Below are 26,286 nucleotides of genomic sequence, written 5' to 3' on the forward strand. Positions count from 1 at the left end.
AGGTTAAACAGAACAAATTAGTTTAGTTACTGCAATAACTGCAATAAGATAATCAATCTCTGTATTCATAAGTGGAAGAAAAACAAATTTAATTTTTCTTTTAGGTTGGCGGGCTGACCTTACCAAACGATAGTGAATGTCATTTAGATGATCAAGGATATTATACTCATTCTGTAAAAAATGTAACTAATTTTCTGATTTACTTTTCTGATTTAATTTATCATTGTTGTGTTACTTATGTAAATACGGACAATAGTCCAAATATGAGATTGAATTGAAATCATATAAAAAACACAATTAATTAAATTACAATAATAATAATACGGTCAACCCTCCCAACTGAACTCTCTGAAAACTGGAAACTTTTCCAAAACCAGACTTTTTTTTGAATTAAAAATTAATTTTTACCATTAAAAACAAATTCTGAATACCAGAATTGCCAGACATTTTAGCCCAGCCCAAAGATTTCTGATATTGGGAGAGTTGACTGTATTATCTATTAAAAATCCACATAATTCTATCAGAGGGGAAACAAGACAAAATGGCGCATGCACTATCTGAACCCACGCTTTCTCAAACACATGTCAATTTCTTGTTATGCATTCCACTCCCTCTCTCAAATTATGCTAAAAAGAGGTCAATTCAAAGTATGATTGATATACATATTTTACATTTACTTTGTTTATTTTCAGGATTTTCCATCTTTAGGACAGCTTCATGAGAAATTATTAGAAAGAAATGTAATTCCAATTTTTGCAGTAGCAAAATCAAAACAGCGTGACGATCCTGCTCTTTATCAGGTACTTGAATAGTTGAATCATAAAGATAGAATACATTTCTAGTATCTTGTGTTAGTTCTTTAGAATATTCCACATGCTAGTCCTATTAGTGCATGGGTTTAGTATATCTGGTACTTGTAGATAACTTATAGATATATTGTTCCCTGAAAAATTATGGTTGAATAGGCCATTATAATGTCATGCAATAGTTAGTCCATTCCAAAAATTGGCTCGGAAAAAAATGATTTGCCTACCTGCCAACAGTACAGCATCTACCCAGATCAGCACGCCGGGAGATCAACCCTGATCTTTTTTGAATAATGTACCAAATTCTTTAACATGTATTGTACAAGGGACCAGCAGCTTTATGTCCCATCCAGAGTATGAGGTATATTTTAATTTTGATTTCTTCATTTCAACAGGAAGTTGTAAATGAGTTTTTCCCAGGTGGATCTGTGGGAACACTAGCTAGTGATTCAAGAAACATTATTGAACTTGTTCGTAGTAGTTCCCTTTGCAAAAAAGCCGTATACGATTCGTATACGCTGAAAACGTATACGACGTATACGGATCGTATACGATTTCACTGTTTACATTATTTCCACTCTGTTGCTCCACAAAGAGTTGGCGTCGTATACGTTTAGCATACGTAACGTATACGTTGTTTATTCATGATAAGAATATCGTATACGGGACGTATACGAATCATATACGAACAAACTAGGCCATTTTATAAATTATAACAGTAGTAATGAGTAGAATAGAGCTAAATAAAACATTTAAATTGTCATTACAACAAATACGTACGTAGGCTGGCTCTCTGGCCTAGCTAGCACCATGCAGCCACTAGTCTAGTACTAGTAGTATTATTAGTATAGTAGGAGCTAGGACATAAGACCATATTTATTTCTATTATAGATAGCCTAGGCTACCGATAACATTCAAACAACGTTTTTTGCAAGTCAATAAAATACGCTAAACAGGTATAATACTAGGTAGGCCTAGAAAGGACAAGACAAGGGGCCATTTTCACGATGTTGTTTGCAGTTTTCCTTTATAAAATATGACAGAGGCCAGTAAGTTCAGCCGCCGACGACGACCGAGCGTCGCTCGGTTGCCTACAGTTGCAACTCGTGGTCGACTCGGCTCTCTGGTGGCCAATCATGCATATCATCGGTCGGGTACGTCGTTCGATTTTCTCAATTCGTCACACCACGTGCGAGCTTTGGGTGGTCAAATTACATCGTTTATGTTAAGCGATATTATTCCGCGACATGTGTTGTAGTATAGCATGGAGATGTAGTATAGCATGGAGATGGAGTAACAATAATTTGGCAAATAATGCCGAAGAGGAAAACCATGATCCAAAACAGAAGTGGGATGTGTTGATATGTACATTAACATTATATAATAATAATTATTATTTAACGATGAATACAATCGGATTTTGAATATGAAGTTGATCACTTCCGTAGAAAAAAAATTAAAAAACAAATTTAGTGGTTATAGTAAATACAATTATATCGAATTTCAATTTTTTCCCGGTTAAGCGAACAGATGGAATTGCTTTCATTTATCTCAGCGGTATTTCTGCTTGGTGATTAAGAAATCATAAAACATGTCTTTCTTTATTTTTATGGTATTCCAATATGTTTAAAAAATAACCACCCTCAACTGTAAATAACAAATTAAATAAGTCTACTAAACATTGTTGATTTCCCATGGACCCAACAATACCCCAACTATTTCATTCATAATTGTTTATTTGTAACAGTTTATTTGAAATCCTTGTCCTTTGTTAATTCAATTGTGTGACAATTAAATTAGATTGTACATGCTGATGCTGTATATTATGTAAAAAGATGAGTCATGTTTATCAGATTCTTGAAAAAGATCAAAACTTTGAATTCTCAAAATGTGTTCTATATCTTTATTTGGAGTTAGACTCGTACTACATTCATTAAAATGATAAACAAATATCCAGCTGTAGCCGTGTGTACAGAGGGGGCACAAAAAAAATATTAGCTACTAATATTGTACACAATTTATTACATCCTTTTTTAAGTAACACATATTCAATATTATAGTAAAACGTTACAGGCTCATAGTTGTTTACCACTTCATCACATATGATATGAATAAAGCCTAATCTTATTAAATAGTATCTCGCGCCCGCGCATATACAACAAAAAGTTACAAAGGTTCACATATTTATATTAACGTTTTTTTTTAAATTTACGAATTAAATAAATAAAAATATAATTAAATACCGCTTGGCCTGTCAATGATGGAGGCATAAAAATGGGGGCGTGGGGTAGGCCTACCTTTTTAGTTTGATCAGAGAGATGTAAAATAAGTATTTATTAACATTTACCTGGTTTTACTACGTTCGCGTACAATTTATCATTTGGATTTTACATATAGGTTATGTTAAATTGTATTCATCAGTGACAACTCTAGGAAATTTACAGCAATATTAGTTCTGATGCCTAAAATAGTAAAATGCTTTAAAACGTCGGAGCTTCTTTTTTTGTATTTTTGGCTGTTGAATGTTTTGTTGGCACCCCCTAACTCTGCAACGATGATATCCATAATGCATCGTATTTCCATTTCACCGTTGTTGATTTACTACTAGCTAGAGTAGGTTATTAAAATAATACAATATAACCAAATCTAATATATAGGGGAAAGCTAGCTAGCTTATTTTCACAATGAGTGTACCACAGACTCTTTTCCTTGGCGTATTTTTCCCAGGCCTAGTTACTCTTTAGTTTACTAGAGCTGCTGCAGTATACTGCATGTTCGATCTATACAATTACAGTACAATATGCCTATAGCCTAGCTAGCTAGAAGTCATCGGATTTACTATCTACTTTGGCCTACTGTAACTAGGCCTACATCCCATTTTTTTATGGCGAGTTAAAACCCGTAGCAAAAAAAATCCTGTTGGACAACAACAATGATGATTGAAAATGAATGAAATGTGATCCATCCATGTGATGCATGCATGCAGCACACACAACACAGGCACGTTTTAAGCGAATTTATTTGGATCATTCCATATATATAATAGGGAGCCACATGTATTCTACATTTTTATTACATCGTAATTTATGGATTTTACTTACTCGTTTTAAATTTAATATACTGCGGGCCCAATTTAATATTTATTTATTTATTTCCAAGTACATTAATATTAATTAAAGCACTTTCAAATTAATAACAGCACATTTTGTATGATTCACTTATTAATGGAACGTACCAAAGGTAAAGAAATAGCAGAGGGGATAAACAAGGCGGAACAGCCTGGGTGGGTTTTTATGCTTGATAGAAAAATAACGTCTCGTAAAATACAGCACCAATTTTTTTCATTACCGAAAACTATGAACTAAATCATCATAGGGAATTTAATGTACATATACCGACTGAAAAAAAAACAAATTATACACACTAATTATTGAAGTCAAGATGCTCCTGCCATCGTAAACGTATGCTATCGTCGTCTTGTAAAAAGAGGGACAGTCCCTTTTCGCTTGGTAATATGATGCAGTTTGTATACACGCGTCGTATCGTATACGGATCGTATACGGATCGTATAATTAGGAAATTGTTTATAAATGATCGTATACGGTTCGTATATGTTTATTATGCGGGCAGGAACTTCCGAATTGACGTATACGTTTCGTATACGAAGTGGACTTCCTATACGAAACATATACGAAACGTATGTAAATCGTATACGTTCGTATACGGCTTTTTTGCAAAGGGTTATGATGTAAGTTTGCAGTTTTTCATAGCACCTTTATTTTTATTTGAGGTTTTTTCCCAGTAGTTTTTTTTTTACAAATTATTATGTCATTAACACAAAATCAGCTAAGCAAACATTTATGCTGTTTGTGGAACAATTTTTTGGTTTATAGGCCTTTATCGAGTGTAAATAAAATTAGGCCTACATGCCATTAGAACTTCTTGAAAAATTGCTTTTTCTACAGGCTTCGATGAATAAAGTATTGATGATTTTTAATGATATTGCAATATTTTTAAATTTTTTTTTTATATAGTATTTATATGCATTTTTAATGTTTATACAAATTATATTCTAAATTTTTTTTATACAATCAGTGCAATAGGAGACCTACTAGATAGTGATTAAGTTTGCTTTTTAGGAATCCTGTCTCTTCCTGGTTTTGTGTGATGTTTTCTTTTCTTTGTCCATGTTTTTCTATATTGTATTTTTATGGAGACAAAAATAAATGAAATAAAGTTTGATGTAAATTTAATTTAAATTAAACATTTAACTACATAAAAAGACTTAACCTCAATTAAAGTAACTTTTTTCTTGTTCAAAATTACTTTAATTCTTTAAAGAAGAGTTATACACCATGCAGCGAAAGGATTAATGCACACATTTTGTTTATTGCACATGTTTTATTAGTTATTAGTATCATAATTAATTAAAATAATTGTTTTTATAGAAAATTACATCTGAGATTCAACTTGTAGACACGGTGACAGCTCCTATTCATGTAACCTACTCTGCCTATTGCGATGGCGAGACATTGACGCCAAATTCGCAGAACTGTAGTAACATTCGCTTAGGAAATGTCATTAAATTTAAACTAGATGTTAGCGTTGATGAGTGTACAGCAAATCCTATCTCGTAAGACATGTTTACATTGTTTATTACCAATCACAAGTGGAGCATTAACCTTGGTGCATGCGTTGGAACGCTTAAAACAAATGTTTCTGCTGCCCAAGCCTGACTGACCCAATATTTGGTCAGCTTCTTTTTTAATTTGTTTAATTGTAGGAGCATTTAATGAAAAAGCGCAATTAAAATTAAAAGGCAATATTATTTTCCCAAAAATTAATCATTTTTAAATCAACACTAAGGATTGAAGTAACAAGTAAATTGAAATTGCATTTTCTCGAGAACTAATTGTCCAAAAAATTTTTTTGTTTTTTTGTACAAGAGGCAAGAGTTATAATTTGTGATTTGTAATTTTAAAACATAATTTGATTTAATGTGCACCTTTTTTTATGCGAGTAGTTTAAAAAACCTATTTCTTTTCAAATTCACTCGTTTGATGTTCGTGTTGCTGTTCTATTATTAGTCAACTGAAGCTATTGTTAATTTAAAGGCTTGTTACATAACCATTCACTAAACTCGCATACACATGCTTGTAGTGAAATTAGCCTAAATCACAAATAGCATTAAGACACACACAAATATATATACAGTACAGTATATATATTTTTCCCGGAGTAATCTTATGTAGGAGAATTTTACAGTAGGCGGAGGTATGCACTCTCGGATTGGCTTTCTAGTTGTTATTATTATTTGAAAAATGTCCATTTACTGGATAAATGGTATGATACAAAGTTGATTAATTTCGACTGTGCAGTGGTTGAAAAAATAAGGGCTTTCTTTTAATATTAATAAGTTACAGGGTACATGATGTTCTTGAATTTTTATCAAAATGTTTAGTTTTTCAGTTAAACCTCTCGGATTTGAAGAGAACCTAGAAGTTGTCATAATAACAAATTGTGAATGTGAATGTACCAAGTCTGTGACACCAGACAGTGAGCTATGTAGCAATGGTAATGGTTCACTGGTCTGTGGTATTTGTGAGTGTAATGAAGGCCGGTATGGAGAGGTCTGTGAATGTGATGACACTGGCTCAGACGAAACTGAAACACTTGCAGATAGTTTACCATGTCAAACGTAAGTTTTTCTAAGGTGCCATCTTTGATATTGATATTCAACTTCTTTACTTAACTCCTTTTTGGAAATGCATGATAAACTGCTAACCTAGTTTACTAGTGTTTATTCGTCATACAAACATTAAAAAAATATTGCTGTTGAGTATTTTACAATTGTTTGTTACTGTAAACTATAGAGGGCAGAAATCATAATTTTGATTTCTTATTTTCAATAACCAATCAATAAAACTTGTATGTTTAAAAAATATTGGTCAAATCCTATTTTTATTTATTTCAATAGAAGTAACTCATCTTTAGTTTGTTCAGGTCAAGGGTCATGCATATGTGGGAAATGTGTGTGTAACAAGCGACAAGTAGGTGAAATATGATTTTATAGTTTTCTTATTGGGCCATATCAGTAGATCAACTATACAGTATGTACTGTGAGTATACTATAGTGGGTCAATTAGAGGAAAAAAGAAGTTTTTTTAAATCTGTTGCTGATGATAATTAACAATTAGTAAGTGCAAAAGATTAAAAATAATGTAACCCTATAAATAGAGAATGTCACTCTCTGTCACGTGGTACTTCGAGTCAGTAACAAAAGACACAACACACCATCAGTATGCTTCCAATTTCTTTATTCTTGGATCTTCACCTTAGGAGCCCCCAAACTATAACCGCTAAAGTTTATGGCTTCCCAGCTCCTGAGGCTACCTACAATATAATCATCCCAACAACTTGCTAGATAATAATTGGTACAATTGTGAAATAACACAAAATAGCAATACTATATACACATAAATTACGATATACCTAACTACGAGCTACGACGTCCCTCGGATCGGCATAGTATATGGCCTGTCACAAATCCAGGCACTGTATATAGTTTAATGACTGCCTAACCAATTATACAAGAGTAATACAACTTAAATAAATACTACTAGGACGTTGCTTACTGCTTCAGCAGCCACTTCGAGCTTGCCCCTTACAAGTTCCTAGCCTGATCCTTGATCATATCAGCTATGGTAACTTCTTACTTCTCTCTACCTGGAGACCTGGGCACAACTCCAATTCTCATCAAGGCAACGCCCTACTACCTGGCATACTCTACAGTGTACCCCTTGCTTTGCATATCCATTTAAATAATTTTAATTAATTTGTCGCCCTCTAGCGGTCTAAAACCTTTTAAATTACTGTATACGGTAAATAGAATAAAAATTAAAAAAACTATAAAAACATTATCAACTGTGACACTCTCTTATATAGGGTTTGAGAGGAGGAGGCGAGACTGAAAGAGTCAATTTGTTATTTATAACTATATATTATTGTACATGTTAAGTTTCTCTATTTCTAATAATGGTCAACCACTATACAATCAACAGACACTGGTGTCGTGACCAGTTAGTTTATACGATCACAGACACTGGTGTCGTGACTAGTTAGTTTATACAATCACAGACACTGGTGTCGTGACTAGTTAGTTAAAAAAAATATATACAATCAATAAAGATATATTACAGTTCAATAAAAATGTTATTACCATATTAACGTGTTTTATAATGCCAAGCTAGATTATAATCCAACCATCTAATTTTTTGCCAAATGTTGTAACCCAGCTCCTGATAATATACTGGTCATATATTTTCTTGAATGCGATCAATATAATATAAAATGTATTATAAATAGAGCTTTTTTGTTATGATTAATATTTTTTTCTTTTTCAAGAATCCTTTAGAAAAAATCACAGGAAAGTTTTGCAACTGTGATAACTTCTCTTGTCGCAGAGATTCTGCTGACCTCATTTGTGGTGGTATGTTCAATTTTGTTTATATTTTCTTTTTCATGCACAGACTTTGGTAAATTTAAGCTCTGCTGACAATATTAAGGATCATATCAGCATTTTTCTACTACAGTAACTAAATATCTTAAATATGATTTTAGTCTTGTTTCAAATGTAGAAGCTATGAGAGTCACTGCAATAAACAGTTTGTATTATTACCCAAAAAAGATTATTAGATTATGGCATTGCATAACCAGGTTAAACAGAAAAAATTAGTTTAGTTATAACTGCAATAACTGCAATAAGATAATCAATCTCTGTAGAAAATTTATTATATTATTTCTCTGTGATTTTTTTTTATTGTAAATTGCCTTTGAACATCATGAAAATGGTAGTATACAAATGCTCTGTGCTATATAACATGGACTTGATAGAAATAATTTATGACTAAGCTCTGTCTACACTATCATACTTTGTGTGCCTAAATTGACATGCCCATCATATCAATACAATATTTGGGCACATTACACCTTTTTTGTCAAACTAGATAGTGTAGACAGAGCTTATAGGTATTTATTAACTTTGATAGGTCCATCAAAAGGAACATGGGTTTGTGGTCAGTGTGAATGCAAGCCAGGCTTTAGTGGTCCTGATTGCAGTTGTCCAACCAGCATTGAAAACTGCCTAGCATCTACTGGAAAAGAGTGCAATGACGCTGGACACTGTGAATGTGGTGTTTGCATGTGTAATGCAACACTGGTCTACGATGGCCCAACTTGTGAGGATTGTGATGTAAGTTCATTTATGTTAAAATCTTTAGTGCATCCTCAAATTCAAATGTATGATGTCATCATCATCAGGATTGATCAAATGCCCTATTCATAGAATTATTAATAAATTATTATCCATTAGTTCAATTTTAATTATTTTCTTTCATGTAATCTGGGATCTCTTTTATACAAAGCTTCTTTTTTCTTGAGACCCTATTTCATCATTTTAACATTGTACAGTACCATAATAATTTATACAGTACCATACTTTTTCCAATGATTTTTCTGATGATGAATAAATGTATTTGTATTATAATATACTTCTATTTTCTATGTAAAACTGTCTTAAGTTAAAGTCATGTGACACACATCTCCGAATCGTTCTATAGACGATCCGTCCCACCTATTTTGTGCTTACTGTAGGACAGAACCCCAATTGAACATAATCATTTTACTGATATTTGTAGACATGTCCAGCTAAATGTGATCGCAATCGTGACTGTGTGCAATGTCTAGCTTACGGTACAGGTATATCTGAGGAAAAATGCCAAGAGTGTCCTCAAAAAATTATACTTGTCGAGGAAGAAGAATTAATAGGTAAGAATTGTAGAAACATTTTAATTGAAAAGTAATAATTTATTTTATTTGATTTGTCTTAAAGATTCTGTAAACCTTATTGTTTCATTTCTTTTATTGTATTCATCCGATAAAAAAAACTTTAAAAAGGATAAAACACAGATTAAAATACATTAGTACAATCCAATGTCTTTGCCACGTTGTAATTGGTGGTTCACAGTTTTTATAAACTATAAAGTATAGTAGGAGAAGCATATGACAATTTAGGAAATGTTTCAGGTTTGTTCAGGGAAGAGTACCTTATGCTTTCGCGACACATGCATTGCGTACTACACTTCCTGTCAAAGCAAAATCAAAATGAACAAGTATTTTAACGAAATTTTTCTCTGAAAACTACGCTGTTATGCAAATGAGCAGAAAGGAAAGCTCTTTATTAGCTATCTGTTCATGATGTTATAAAAGTACAGTATAATCTATACTGAGTTTTAGCTGGTACTGTATAATTTATGGCATTGTAAAATATTATTATAAGGATTTTCTTAAGCACTTAAAGGAAATCTTCTGTGATCTAATAGTTTTATATACTAGCTGTTTATTATCTTGAATTATAAAAAATTTGTAAAAAATAAAGATTATTTATAAGGGAAGAAGAAGGTTTAATTGGTAAGAAGTCGAAAAGTTGAAAAGTAGTAAACTAATTTATTATATTTATTTTTTATTTAATTTCATTTATATATTCATCCGTTGATTAAATTGATTAAAAAATGGTCCTCATCATCTGTTTTCCATGGGGTTGTGTATTGCTGATCTAGCGAATTATAGGGCTAGGCCTGTTTGTGTGAATCAAAAGCTTTCAGCACTTGCATATTGATGTTTCCAGTTCATAAATTCCTTTCAGGGAAATTGTTTGTTCGAATAGTTTTTACTTTTTGCGAACTGAAAAAAAAATCAGGAATTGATGGAAGTAATTCTCGGGTGGGACATAAACCCATGACTTTTGGCAGTAATGACTAAAACATTGTTTGCCAAAACATTTTATTTACTTTCAAAATATAAATAAATAAAAAGTACTGCTCTAACCATTGTTGAAATATATCCCCTATGAAGAAAACTATGCATTGCTTTCTATAAAAACCTTGTATCTCCACATAGTTTTACAGGTGGATGCTTTATATTTTGTGCTAGGTAGGTGTGTAATGAATTGGAGAATGCCAGAGATTCCAGTAAAATATAAAACTTACTAATAAATATATAAATTTCTGGTTTTAGATAAGTATTTTGATAAAATGCCACACAGATTACAGTAATAATAGTAACAATATAATTCTGGTTTTAAATAATTATTTGGAATTATTTCACAATTTTTAAGAATATAATACAAGGGTTAGCCATGGCCAGTTTTGTAATAAATTTCTATGAATCACTCTGATGTTGGTATGGAAACCAAGGAATTCACTCTGATATTGGTATAAAAACAAAGAATTCACTCTGATATTGGTATAAAAACAAGGAATTCACTTTGATATTGGTATAAAAACAAGGAATTCACTTTGATATTGGTATAAAAACAAGGAATTCACTTTGATATTGGTATAAAAACAAGGAATTCACTTTGATATTGGTATAAAAACAAGGAATTCACTCTGATATTGGTATAAAAACAAGGAATTCACTTTGATATTGGTATAAAAACAAGGAATTCACTTTGATATTGGTATAAAAACAAGGAATTCACTTTGATATTGGTATAAAAACAAGGAATTCACTTTGATATTGGTATAAAAACAAGGAATTCACTTTGATATTGGTATAAAAACAAGGAATTCACTTTGATATTGGTATAAAAACAAGGAATTCACTTTGATATTGGTATAAAAACAAGGAATTCACTTTGATATTTTTATAAAAACAAGGAATTCACTTTGATATTGGTATAAAAACAAGGAATTCACTTTGATATTGGTATAAAAACAAGGAATTCACTTTGATATTGGTATAAAAACAAGGAATTCACTTTGATATTGGTATAAAAACAAGGAATTCACTTTGATATTGGTATAAAAACAAGGAATTCACTTTGACATTGGTATAAAAACAAGGAATTCACTCTGATATTGGTATAAAAACAAGGAATTCACTTTGATATTGGTACAAAAACCGCATATTGTACAGTACAAATCAAAACTTTGTATGAGCCACTAAATATTATGTGTTCCGACAAAAAACACAACATTTTCTGCTTTCTGATTGGCTGTTGTTCTGACAACATATTGGGTTAAAAAATATGGTATATATTAAACCTATTTTATTGATGTTAATAAATTAATCTGATGGCAATTGGATTCAATTTAGAAATGATAATACTAATATTGCTGGTACAATCAATGAAACATATGTAGATTACATTAACATCATAAAAAATAACTATTTGAAGCAAAGTGTCCTTAAAAACGTATGGTGTACGTTATTGTCAACGCAATGGATTATCCGAACTGTCAATTATGATTGGTCAACTCACTAGCGTTTGTAGCGATTTCTGTTTTTTAAATCATTTTTTTCTGATTTTAATTATTTTTTAAATTATTTTATTTTATTTATAAATGTTATTTGTGTTGTATTTTTATGTTACTTGTCTTGTCAAATTATATTGTACTAAGGGTCCCTATTATTATCAGTTTTGTCTGGATGTACTATCCTTGTTAAATATTGTTGAAATAAAATAAATATGGGAACCACACCTTTTGATTAAAAAAACATTTTTTGAATATTGCCACTTAACTTGATTTTATATGGAACATAACCATGACTTTACGCATCATCATTGTACTCTACAATTGTCTTAACCTTTTATTGAAATATCTGGTATCTTTATAGATAGAAAGTAGTTCACTACAGTTAAAATTATAAAAGTGTATCAAAATAAAATAATAGTATGGAGGTTATGAATTTATTTATGCCAAATTGGTGGTTTTTTTTTCATAGTAAATGGAACTGATCCTTGTACATACAAAGATGAACTTGGTTGTCTCTTCTCTTTTAACTTTGTTATGAATGGAACAATGGAGGTGATTCTGGTACAGAAAATAACATGTAAGTAATGTAAAAAGAAAACCCAAGCAAAATGAAATTCAATACAAATTGTTTAAAGCTCTGTCTACACTATCAAACTTTATATGACAAAAACATGTAATGTGCCCATATATGGACACAATGATGAAAACTTCCGTATTTGGGTACATCAAACTTTTTTGTCAAACTATTTTGATAGTGTAGACATAGAGCTATATATTGAGATCTCTGTGCACTTCACACACGCACACACACACCTTCATATATACAGTATACATCCCCTTATTTGACAGGGACAATTTGATGGACATCAGCAGGCATACTGAACTTTTTTCACAAACAATTATGAAAGAGTACAAGTAACCTGTATTCTTTGTATATTAAACATCTTTTATTTTTCAATTTGAGACATGCCCTTCATTATTATACTAGAAGTTGGTACAAAGTATGTGAAATGCATGATAGAAGTAGAGTGAAAAAAAAAGATTATAATGGCTTTTTTCAGGAAATATTTTCAGAAAAATAAATGTTAGTCAAGTGCAGCAAACACGGCTTGTCTTGATTCAACATGTGCAACACTTCATGTTAATAATTTATATGAATGGTTACTTTATTTTCAGCGTGCCCAGAAGGAATAGATGCTTTATGGCTGGCTATTGGCATCATTATTGGTATATTACTAGTTGGTCTAGCCCTTCTGCTGGCCTGGAAGATAGCTACATATATATATGACAAACGAGAATATGCTAAATTTTTGAAAGAGTTAGAAAATGCACGAACAGATGCAGTAAGGAATGATTATTTTTTTTATCTTGTAGTTAATAATGTTTATTTATTTATTATTTATGGTTTCCCTTTAAAAACCAGACCATTTTTATGTAGAGTCACCACTACATAGCATCCAAGTTCACTGTAGCTGACGTTTTAAGAAAACATTATTTATTTTAAACATTTCTATTTGCATTTGAAATCTCTATCTATCTCTATATCTATTTCTAGTATGATTATGATGTATCGTAGTATTGTAATTGAAAATGTTAAATCTAACAGTACTAGTAAATACCTTTAATTAAAAGTATAAGTATATATTTATGTCAATTTCTGTGATTAACATGCATTGCATTGGAACATTAGCATTGAAAATACTAATTGAAATTTAATTATATGTTTATGAAAAATTAAACAAAAAAAATATTACTTAGACATACTTACTTGCCTTTCTTTCAGAATATAAATCCCCTTTTTAAATCTTCTACAACAACCTACAAGAATCCAACATATGGTAAATAGAAGGTTTTATGCAAGATGTTGGTACCTGTTGCCAAACAAGACCTCATTCAGAACCATCCAACAAGGCCTGATCAAGTAATACTATACTAGACTAAACGATATCAGAATAATAATTGATGACAAAGTTCAGACAGTAACTGACAGATCCATCAAGCCTGTTATCAGAAAAAGAAATGCCCACTAGGCCACAACAGTGATATCAGATCAAACTGACTTATCCTGATCCACAAGGCATGTTATCAGACCATGAGCTGCTCTCCACTAGGTCACAAAGTCTGGTATCAGATCAAATTGACTTGTCCAGATCCACAATGCATGTTGACATACCATGAGATACTCTCCACTAGGTCACACAGTAGGATATCAGATCAAAATGACTGTTAGTAAGACATATTACTCATTTACACATAGCCTAGCAAAACTAAAAATCTACACACACTGGGGCATCAATACTGGCGTTTTGTATGGTATTTGTAAACCCAGGTGTTTTACTTATTATGGTTTAGCTGGTATCCAGATAAAGATCCCAGAAAAACATTGAAATAATATTTAATAATACCGGATGTCGTAAGCCAACACAAAATATACCACATAATTATACAAAATGGTCTGATACCTGAAACTAACAACCAGAGTATTTTTTCAAACAGAATTCACAACAGGTATCAGATAGAAAATGAAGTTTCTGTAGTGTAAATTGAGGTATTAATTCATTGGCTAGAGAGCTAACTCCATATTTAACAATAAATTGTTATATTCATTACCATAAAAAAATAAGTAATTTATAAAAACTGGACTGTACGTTTATGTATGTTTATATTTAAAAATATATATATATATATATATTTTCTGACTCATGTATTCTTCATAATATTGTAAGTTATTGTTTTATATTACTAAATAATATTTTTTAACAGATACAGCGGATAATTTTAAAGCACCAGCACTGTCTCATCATTTTGCTGTAACATAGTTAGCACTCTAGTCAATCTATTAATACCTCAATGGTACTAGATCATGCTGAATTTGGTGCTAAGTTGCAATATGTGATAAAATTAGAGGTTGATTTGACAAAAAAATTAGGATTTAAGAATAAATTAGAGTAGCGTATAGTGGTGTGGCCATGTCTTCTGCCTTTAAAAAAAGTGCTTTATTTTATTTAAGATAAATATTTTATATAAAACATGTCAGTGAAAATGTTGTTATTTGTTCACATATTTTTTAAATTATAATAATATCTTATATGTTAACAGTATAGTGAGCTTACCAAAAGTACTGTAATTGGTTACTCTATAGTGAACCTTAAAACACAGTACTGACTGTATAAATAAGAACTCCCAGCCAGTGTTCAAGGGAAACTCTATTAAGCTTGGTTCCCACGTGACTAGGATGCAGTACATGTACGTAAGCCGCAACGCATGTTCGAATAATCTTTTGCGTTGTGGCTTACGTCATTGCATTGTGTCATATTGGGAACAAGACTTTAAGGGGACACTGGTCCCAAAGGTGTCCCCATAATACAGTTTCCACTGTAATATTTATGCAGGTACATAACAAAGATGGAGGAATTTTCCCTCTTCTATAAAAATATCCTAAATATCTAGTTTTCTGATTTGATGATAATTCTCCAATTTATACATGGATATGTTTCAAAAGTTTAATTGTTAAATTAATACATAAAAAGTAATATAAAGCAAAAAAGAATATTTATAATGCTTAAAGTATTGAAAACGTCAAAAATCTTTTAAAAAAATGTTCATATTTTCTGAATAGATCTCTTATATTTATCCTTCCTTAAATTCACGATATACACTTACTGTTTTTTTTACTTGGGCCATTCGGCAATGTAAATTTGACTCCATTTACATTAGTTTCAAAACTGTACAAAGGTCATATAAAAAGCAAACTGTTCCATACTGTTGGGTACTATAAACATTAATAAGCAATACTGGTTGTAAATTCTAATGTAATATTACTACTTACTACTGTTTTAAGTTTGTATTTATTATTACTTTATTATTTATGTGTATATTATTACTTATTTAAGACATAAAAGACGTTTACTATATAATTTCAATATAAAATGTAATAACAAAAACAGATAACAATGTTTATGAACCATCGTGGAACCACTTTCAAGATCAAACAATAATATACATAGTATACCGTAACACATCGAACAGAAGTCCATCTCGATATCAAGCCCATGACTTCTTTTCAAGATACTATGGGCTTCTTTTTCGAAATAGACTGTATTATAATGTCAAAGGAATAGACATTTATGATCGTGTTATTATACGGTATCGATATATTAATGACCTTGCAACCATTTTTAACCATGGACTCGTATATTTATTCTACAATTTATTGTTTTCCAAATGCTACTTTTATTTCATCTTGCATCTTCTTCTTGTCTGCTTCCTTGGCAAATATATAAAATTGGCAGAGAATGTTTTAAAAATAATATATAAAACGTCATTAATTTAAAAAAAGAGAAATCAGCAGCGAAAGTGGTAAATAGGCCTCATGACAATTATTTGGCAAATTCATTCATCTACTACTATACTAGGCCTACAGCTATATTTTCTTTTACAAATCTTGGCTATGGACTAGGAACAGCAAAGAGTAAGACTCGTTCATCTTTAAAAATTACAGTACAAAGCTCCCGGCCCTTCAAAAAAACATCAACAATACCAAAGTTGATATTGCTTTATATTTTATTGTGAATTACTATAAAATAGTGTATTTATGTAATTATTAAATAATATACTAAACACAATCACATCTAACCCAATTCTGTGACAATCAAAAATCGGTTTATCTGATTTTCCAACAGCATTTTTTATATAATCTTGTAATATATTTAGGCCTATAACTTGGTTTACACAATTTTATTTTTATTTATTTTTGTAAATAATTGTATCTGATCTTAATGTTGTACTAGCAGAAAGAGATCGGCAATAATAAATAGCTATGTGTGGCCATGAAGGCACCAACTTCAATTTGTATACCAGGTATAATATAGATCGCGTTTACTTATTATGAGTGTTGATATTAACTGTACGTGTATTTTGCCATATACTTTTCATTAAATCAATTGACTTTAGTACAACCTTTACGTAACGTTATATTTTAGAATTATGAATGCTGCTTTATTAGTAGTATGGCCTGTGTGGTATATTACGGCGTTGTACCGTCTTCTCGTCTTTAAAATCGACAGCGTAGGACACTGCGATGTTTCGCAATGTCCAACAGATGAAGTAGTGCGCGCGGTGAGTGTCTTTAGAACCTTATGAATTTAGTGTATGTGTATAATGTTTGAAACATTAAATTAGTTAAATGTAATCCGTAAGTGCCTTGAAAAAAAAGCTTGTAATATTTTGTATAGATATTTATAGTATTAACCGTACACAAATGTTTTTATAATTGCTATATTATTATAGGATAATATCAAATAAAACATCATATCACATCATTTTTTCCCTTTGTGTTACGTCATTGAATATAGCCTATATTCGTCTATTGATCCTTCTAATAATAAGTTGTCAAAATAAAGTACCGGCACAAACATTTCTTTTATTTTACGATCTATAAATTTATATTATAACTTAACTTAACATACGAATGAACAGTAATCTTTTACTTAACCACCAGCAGATAAATATGGATACTGTAGGTAATAGGTCTATACTGTATTCATTTCTGCAACAGATTTTTATTTTATAATACGGTCGCGTTTAGTCTGAACTACGCGCGATTTTATGAAATTTTCAATACAGCACTAGTTTATAATATCAAAATGGTCAACTTTCTACAGAGCTTTACCATTTAAAATGCACACAATAAATGTCCTAAAACGTTGCCGGCCATTTTGAGCATTTCAAATTATCATTTCATTGTCCGTCTTGTTAGCGTCACGCTCGTATTATGCACGGCGTACAAAACATACTTAACGAGGCCATTTTTTATGAACTAAAACGAAACACGACATGTAATTTAAACTAATAATTCGTGCGATTACAGCGCCTCAGATGCCAAAAGGTGACAATAAAAATTATAGATGTACAATTTTTTTCCGATTAGTTGTTCCGAAAAATCATCATATTGCAAACTTATTTTTAGGATAGAGAATAATAATCATATTTCCATCACCGCATTTATAGGTTATATACAGTGATTTGGCTTAAACTTGGTAAAAAAAATAACACATGACGTCTTATACGTATAATTCAAGCTTAACAGACACAGACTGGAACGCCCACTCACTGGTAATATCAATAAACAAACAATAACTACTACAAACTTGTGGATCAAGTCTAGCGAATCACCTAACCGTAAAATGTACACGCAACAATAGCGGGCTAATCGTACACAGCATAAAGTTTTATTAGCTGGTCTAACTTATAAAATGATGATGGCTTCCAATTGGCCAGTGCAGTGCAGTCCTCTCCTACTCCAGAGTTTTATTCATTTTATATAGTCACATTAATATCAACTTCGTTTTACAATATGGATTTTGACGATGTTCTAAAACTTCTTGGCGACTTCGGTCGCTATCAGAAGCGACAGTATGCCATGGTTTGCCTAATCGTCATTCCTGTTGCAATACATAGCCTATCGCATGTGTTTATCTCCGCTAAAACAGATCACTGGTGTGTCGTACCGGAGTTACAAAACTTTAATTGTACAAACAGTGATTCAGTCGAAAGGGAAGCATGTATCAAAATAAAACAAAACTTAGCAAGACCTAAAGATGATGTAAATACAATACCAAACGAAGCACAATGCTGGATGTATACGAGCGAAGACATCACGGAAGCACTTTTAACAAACAACGTATCTCGAGAACTTGACATTACATTGTGTACAAATGGATGGGAATACGATACCTCTCAGTACAAGTCAACTATCATCCAAGAGGTAAAGTCAAATATAGGTAGTTACGTAAACATCTAAAATAGTCCCATGCTATGATATGCTATATGATACCGTAATGTTGGTAAAAGTCTCAAAACTATCTTGCTTCAGCACTATAGTGGAATGAGGTGAAGAAGCCATCTCACCACCACTAACCACTGGAATTGCATTGGCTCGAACCAGTGTATTGAGTTTCGAACAATTATTTTATATTTTATATAGGCCTAATTAATTTCAAGCTGGAACTTTGACAAATTTTTATTCAATTTCCGGTCAACTAAAGGTCCAATTCTATAGATGTTCTGACCTTGGCCCCAAGCATAGCTCAGTCGCGCACCTACGGTATCTTCTATTGAAAATCGGCGCCCACCACGGTCTTAGTGTATTTAAAATTATGTTGTTTTATATATTTTAATACAATTAATCGATATCGTAATTGGTTGCTAATAAAGGTTCAAATGTTTCTCAAATACGAACCCCTAAAAGAATTATACGCGTTTGTTTCTTTTTGTAATACAAGTTCCTAGAGACACCGTGTCGAACCAGGGAGATACCTCTCCAAACAATGGTTAGAGAGCACATTATCTAGTACAAACCCATCCTTTAACTACAAAATTATCACAGAATTGGCGTTTTGTTGAGAAAAATATTCCAGTGAGGGTTAAATGTCGACATTTTGTAGGAGAGAATTTTAAGAGATATCGCGTTGATGTTATAGCTGAATGGCATACGGTGGTAGAAATTCACACTTTTCTGATTGTTGATCAATATGACAGTTTGTCTTTCTGTGTGGTACTGCAAGGACTGTATTATGGGGCTGGGAACAGGATTGCTGGGACAGAATCTCCACTCACGCTCACGGAGGTTCAACTGTATTAACCATTTAAAAAAAGAAATGATTAGATGGTCACTTTATCATGCACGATTGAGTGTGAGGCTTTCGTGTTACACTTTGTAGTATAGGATAAGTATAAATTGCAACGTTATATTGTCAGTATTATACAATAACATCTTTCATGAAATGTTTATTAAAATGAATGAGTCCATGACTCTAATTTTTATGATAGTAGGCCAAATGGTATAAAATTTATAGGTATTAAAATTAAAAATTAATATTTGTTAAAATATCGAATAATAGTCATAAACTTGGCGCATACTGCGTTACTTACAAAACAAGACATTTCAATTCCTTATAAATGCTTTGTGAGTATAAATAATGCCGGCGCCATCCATTGAACTTAAATTACCACAACTCCAAACATTTCGTTTTAAATTCAAATGACACAAAAAAAGAAACGTATCTTAAAATTATGCTGTATCAACCCTTTTTAATCAGGTAATCTTTAAAGAGTTGTTAGATAGTACATAAAATTTAATTTAGGTTTACCGAAAACCAAACTAAGTGGGTCAGGGTTATCAAATCTACGGTGGCCTGTAAGTGTCACGGCAACTTTTAAAAAATATCACGGCAATTTACAAAAAAAGCCACAGCAATTTAAAAAAAGCCACAGCAATTTAAAAAAAAGCCACGGCAACTTTAATATAAAACATCACGGCAACTTAAAAATAAAACACATAAATTCAACAAAAATACCACGGCAACTTAAAAATGAAACACCCTGGCTTTTAAAAAAAATTGCCGTGGTTTATTTTGTAAATTGCCGTAGTATATTTTTTTAAAGTTGCCGTGACGCTTAAAGGCCACCGTGCACGCCACGATCGAAAGTATATTCAATGAGTGTTCGCTCTACTTATAATGACGTCCTAATGATTGTGGTGGTGATTTTCCCCCTTTGTTTGTTATTACGTTGGTAGGTGATATTGTTAGAGCTCATTAAGACACTGAATAAAATTTCAAAGTAGCCTACTGCACATTATAATATATAATCGTAAAGAGCAAATGATTCATGTGATACGATTATAACGAGTCACACAAATCAAAGTTAACTAAACGAATACCATGCACAGTTGTAGAATCACTAGTCCATAAGAAATTCGGCGAATCTCGGTTCGCCTGAGAAGCTGGTTCATCCTGAATCTGGACGTTGACTAGATCATTATCAATAACATAACTTTCCAGGGCAACCTATGTAGTGCTTTCGAAGCTGGAAATGGAGTATCACGACATGTCCACCATCGTATTTGGTAGGCCTACTTGTCAAAAGTTAATTTACTAAGAGCATGGATAGAATACTTATTTTCTCCATTCTAGGAGAAAGTGGAGCTCTATAGCATTCCTGGTAGTGTAATCGGTCTAATTGCACATATTTAGTTCAGACAGGAGGTGGCGCCAGTTGTGAAGAACTCATCCAGGGATTCTCTACGTGCAAATTATTGCAATTGAAATACTGCAATTTTGGCAATTCTTCAGTAAGATTTCTCTTTCGATACGTCTCTCTCTTTCGGACAATTTACTTCAACATAGCGGCGGTATGACGACCAAGTACAGAGATCACGTCTAGCATGAGTTGGATGTGGACGCTAATACAAATACCAAAAGACCATTATAATAAATCGTGATACACAAACTACGGAAACCCCAATGGTTTATGTTATGATTATAATAATACTCTCTAACGCAACTAAATAAGGGTTCAGTCGATACAATTTAATATTATTCCCCTTTGTAATCTAAGTGTATGTTGTTGTGCACTTTAACAAAGAATTACTTTTTGCTGTGGTTAGGAAAGACGACGATCGGCACAAAATAAGTCGAATACTAATGCCTTATTCAGAATGTTTGAATAAATAAAATACGAAAGTTGAAAGATAATTACAAGAAAGAGATAATAAACATATATAAGGATCATTTAATATTAATATTTTGTTTGTATATGCTGTACAGCTTACTGCATGTTTATTAAATCATTTACAGTATCACATTTTGTAATGAAAATGTATAAACAAGAAGGTTATCATAATTATTACCAAACAGTGTTTAACGACGTCGATATTACGGTGGCCTGTAATTGCCGTGGCTTTTTTTGTAAATTGCCCTGACATTTTCTTTTAGTTTATCATTTGTAAACCATTATCTTGATTTTACCAGTTTTTGTTTTATAATTTCAGTTTGATCTTGTCTGTGAAAAGGCCGCAAAGCCATCGCTTTCACAGTCAATTTTTTTTGTCGGAACACTAGTTGGTTCACTTGTTTTTGGAGCTTTAGCGGACAAGTAAGTATTTTGGCATTTCCTAACTGAACAGACGACCGGCGACGTATTGGTCTGTCTGTTGTTTTTAAATGTAGGGGTATATGTAGTTAGTAGATTTTGATGAATGGTCTTACTTATATATTATCATTGCGAAATTCATATGTCAAATGTATTTGCAACTAAACGCTTAATTAATAGAACATTCCAATTATTTATTGTTTTGTGTTGTTATATCAAGTAAAACATCCTTGTTGGTGCTATGAGCTAAACAGCGAATGTTGTAACCGTACACATAATTTCCATTGAATTGCTCTATAATCAAAATCACAGTTCGCATATGTACCGACTCAAATTATCTTTCATATACTAAACCACTCTTCCGTGACCTAAAAACCTCAAATATCTTTGACATAAACAAATTACAGACATCCCTTTTCACATATCGACTTACCAATAAATAATTCTTTCAATGACACTGTATTTGGGATTATGATTTATTACATACGGTGGCCTATAAGTGTCACGGCAACTTTCAAAAAATATCACGGCAATTTTTTCAAAAAAAGCCACGGCAATTTGAAAAAAGCCACGGCAATTTGAAAAAAGCCACGGCAATTTGAAAAAAGCCACGGCAATTTGAAAAAAGCCACGGCAATTTGAAAAAAGCCACGGCAAATTAAAAATAAAACATCACGGCAAATTAAAAATAAAACATCGCGGCAATTTAACAAAAATACCAGGACAACTTAAAAATGAAACACTACGGCAAATTAGTATTGAAACACCACGGCAAATTAATAATGAAACACCACGGCAAATTACAGAATGCCACGGCGGAAGTGAGTTACCACGGCGGAAGTGAAACCTTTGGAATCTTCGATTTTTTCTGAGGTAAGTAATTATTTGTGCATTGATGTAAATATTATATTAATTTATTTAACTGCAGCAGTTTACGTGTTTATTGTACTCTTCTTGAACTTTCTAGGCCGGGCTAGACCATAGGCCTAATTATTACAAGGTAGGCCTAGGCCCTATAACATTCTACAATGTTTTAATATATTTACAGTAATCTGTTTTTTATATAACAAGTTTTTTTTACAGTAGACCTAGCTACTACTGTAGGCCTAAGGCCTAGGGCTAGTAGTAGGCATAGCTAGGCCTAGTGCAATAAACACGTAAATGCTGCAGTTAAATATAATAAATTAATATAATAATATTTACTTCAATGCACAAATAATTACTTACCTCAGAAAAAATCGAAGATTCCAAAGGTTTCACTTCCGCCGTGGTAACTCACTTCCGCCGTGGCATTCTGTAATTTGCCGTGGTGTTTCATTACTAATTTGCCGTGGTGTTTCAATACTAATTTGCCGTGGTGTTTCATTTTTAAATTGCCGTGGTATTTTTGTTAAATTGCCGCGATGTTTTATTTTTAATTTGCCGTGATGTTTTATTTTTAATTTGCCGTGGCTTTTTTCAAATTGCCGTGGCTTTTTTCAAATTGCCGTGGCTTTTTTCAAATTGCCGTGGCTTTTTTTGAAAGTTGCCGTGATATTTTTTGAAAGTTGCCGTGACACTTATAGGCCACCGTAATTACATGATACAAATATGCATTTTTGTTTTAATTTTGTTCATAGGTTTGGTAGGAAACCTGTTTTGTTTTTAGCTGTAGGCTTACAGTGTGGCTCTGGAATATTAACTTCCTTTGTGAAATCGTTTGCTGCTTACACGGCGTTGCGATTCATCACGGCGGCAGCAAACATTGCTGTTTTCATCACTGCCTTTGTTATAGGTAGGGTATTTTAATCTATAATTTGAGTTATAATGCATTATGCTCAAGGGCGGTTTCTAGATGTTTCTAATTGAACCCAGCTCCATATATACATATAAAGCAACCGATATCCCCAGATTCTTATCAAAGCTCTAACCGTTGTTTAACTTCGGTGACCTGACGAGAACCGGTGTTTCAACGTGGATAGGCCGTATGCCTACATACATTATGCTTTATATATATATATATATATATAAATCAATGATGTTGCGTAGCACTGTGTAAATTATATATAAATCATACTGTAAATTATAGAAACAGTGCTCATATTCGGAACATGATCTCATAATCGCGTCGAGCATAGCTCATTGGCGAAAGTTCCATATTTTTTAGTTGTATGAAAAAATGTCTCTGGCTGGATTCGAACCTGCAACCTCTCGCTTACAGGGCGAGTATCATACCACTAGACCACAGAGCCATGTATGGTATTATCACAGATTTTCACCCACCAGATACATTCTCTCATACAACAGAGAGAAATGTATCTGGTGGGTGAAAATCTGTGATAATACCATACATGGCTCTGTGGTCTAGTGGTATGATACTCGCCCTGTAAGCGAGAGGTTGCAGGTTCGAATCCAGCCAGAGACATTTTTTCATACAACTAAAAAATATGGAACTTTCGCCAATGAGCTATGCTCGACGCGATTATGAGATCATGTTCCGAATATGAGCACTGTTTCTATAATTTACAGTATGATTTATATATAATTTACACAGTGCTACGCAACATCATTGATTTACATATACACAATATTATTTAAAAAACCGTTGCGAATTAAAGTTGGAATTTATTCTGACTTGTTAAGCCTCCACTGATTGTGAGGGCGTTTGTTGTATGAGAGAATGTATCTGGTGGGTGAAAATCTGTGATAATACCATACATGGCTCTGTGGTCTAGTGGTATGATACTCGCCCTGTAAGCGAGAGGTTGCAGGTTCGAATCCAGCCAGAGACATTTTTTCATACAACTAAAAAATATGGAACTTTCGCCAATGAGCTATGCTCGACGCGATTATGAGATCATGTTCCGAATATGAGCACTGTTTCTATAATTTACAGTATGATTTATATATAATTTACACAGTGCTACGCAACATCATTGATTTACATATACACAATATTATTTAAAAAACCGTTGCGAATTAAAGATGGAATTTATTCTGACTTGTTAAGCCTCCACTGATTGTGAGGGCGTTTGTTGTATGAGAGAATGTATCTGGTGGGTGAAAATCTGTGATAATACCATACATGGCTCTGTGGTCTAGTGGTATGATACTCGCCCTGTAAGCGAGAGGTTGCAGGTTCGAATCCAGCCAGAGACATTTTTTCATACAACTAAAAAATATGGAACTTTCGCCAATGAGCTATGCTCGACGCGATTATGAGATCATGTTCCGAATATGAGCACTGTTTCTATAATTTACAGTATGATTTATATATATATATATATATATATAAACAATAGTTACTTTATTGCCGGAGCAAACCTTTAAAACTGTAATGTTAGTATACTAAATGCCAATTTACAAGAACGAACGTTAACGGTAAGCGGAAAACAAAATTAGCATATATAGAATCTATGTTATTTCGTATGACATTTACAAAACAAGGAGCGATTGAGTGGAAACCCGCTCATGATAGATACAAATTCTACGTGGTACGGTTTTCCACCTACCATTATCCGCTCGGATCGTCTGTATAAATTTGCCTTAACCTGTAATGATACACTATTATGGTATTTATTTTTGTTCATATTGAATCTCTTTAGGTACTGAGACTGTCGGTGTTTCCAAACGAACATATGCTGGACTTGTTATCGAGTTCTTCTTTGCATTTGGTCTAATAATCATGGCAGGACTTGCATACTTTATCCGTGAATGGCGAACTTTACAGCTTGTGGCTAGTGTACCTGGGCTATTATATTTTCTTTATATACCGTAAGAGAAAGTTCCAACACTGTATAAATACCGTAACACTTTTTGCATATTTTATTTTATTGTTTTATTGTCAAATATTAAAGTCCATAACAGGAGTTTTGCCTTTCCTTTTGTAATTATTATAAAGAATACAACACAAAGAGCGAAAGTAAATTGAAGTGATTAACATTTTTGTTTTCATTCATTTATTTGGCATAAACGATAAACAGTGTGACCAGTGTAATGGTAAAACCTGTATGAAAATGTTAAAAGCTATCAAATACGATACATTAACAAATACATCATTGTTTTGTTAAACTAAAATAATTTTCTATAATGTTTTAACATTATAGTCCTAATAGAAAATTATTTTAGTTTTTTAAACAAAACAATAATTAATGCATTCGCTTAAATTCTTGACCGAAATTACTCTCTTTAAATACAAATAATCTCTCTTTTTCAAGATTTTTCCCAGAATCAGCACGGTGGCTGATTTC

At 32.3% G+C, this 26,286-nt stretch overlaps 1 protein-coding gene and 1 long non-coding RNA gene across 2 annotated transcripts in view; both read right to left on the reverse strand.

The window, feature by feature from the left end:
* The window catches only part of LOC144842707 (ankyrin repeat and SOCS box protein 11-like), a 372,919-nt gene that overhangs the window by 216,137 nt on the left and 130,496 nt on the right, over positions 1-26,286 (reverse strand). The window lies entirely within an intron of this gene.
* On the reverse strand, positions 24,187-24,984 carry LOC144842198 (uncharacterized). Its single transcript, XR_013612094.1, has 2 exons — positions 24,342-24,984; positions 24,187-24,273 (listed from the first exon to the last, which is right to left on the reverse strand). It is a non-coding gene; the product is annotated as an uncharacterized LOC144842198 (long non-coding RNA).

This window comes from Antedon bifida, chromosome 5 (genome assembly GCF_963402885.1).
Source record: "Antedon bifida chromosome 5, ecAntBifi1.1, whole genome shotgun sequence".
In the NCBI taxonomy this organism is placed as follows: domain Eukaryota; kingdom Metazoa; phylum Echinodermata; class Crinoidea; order Comatulida; family Antedonidae; genus Antedon; species Antedon bifida.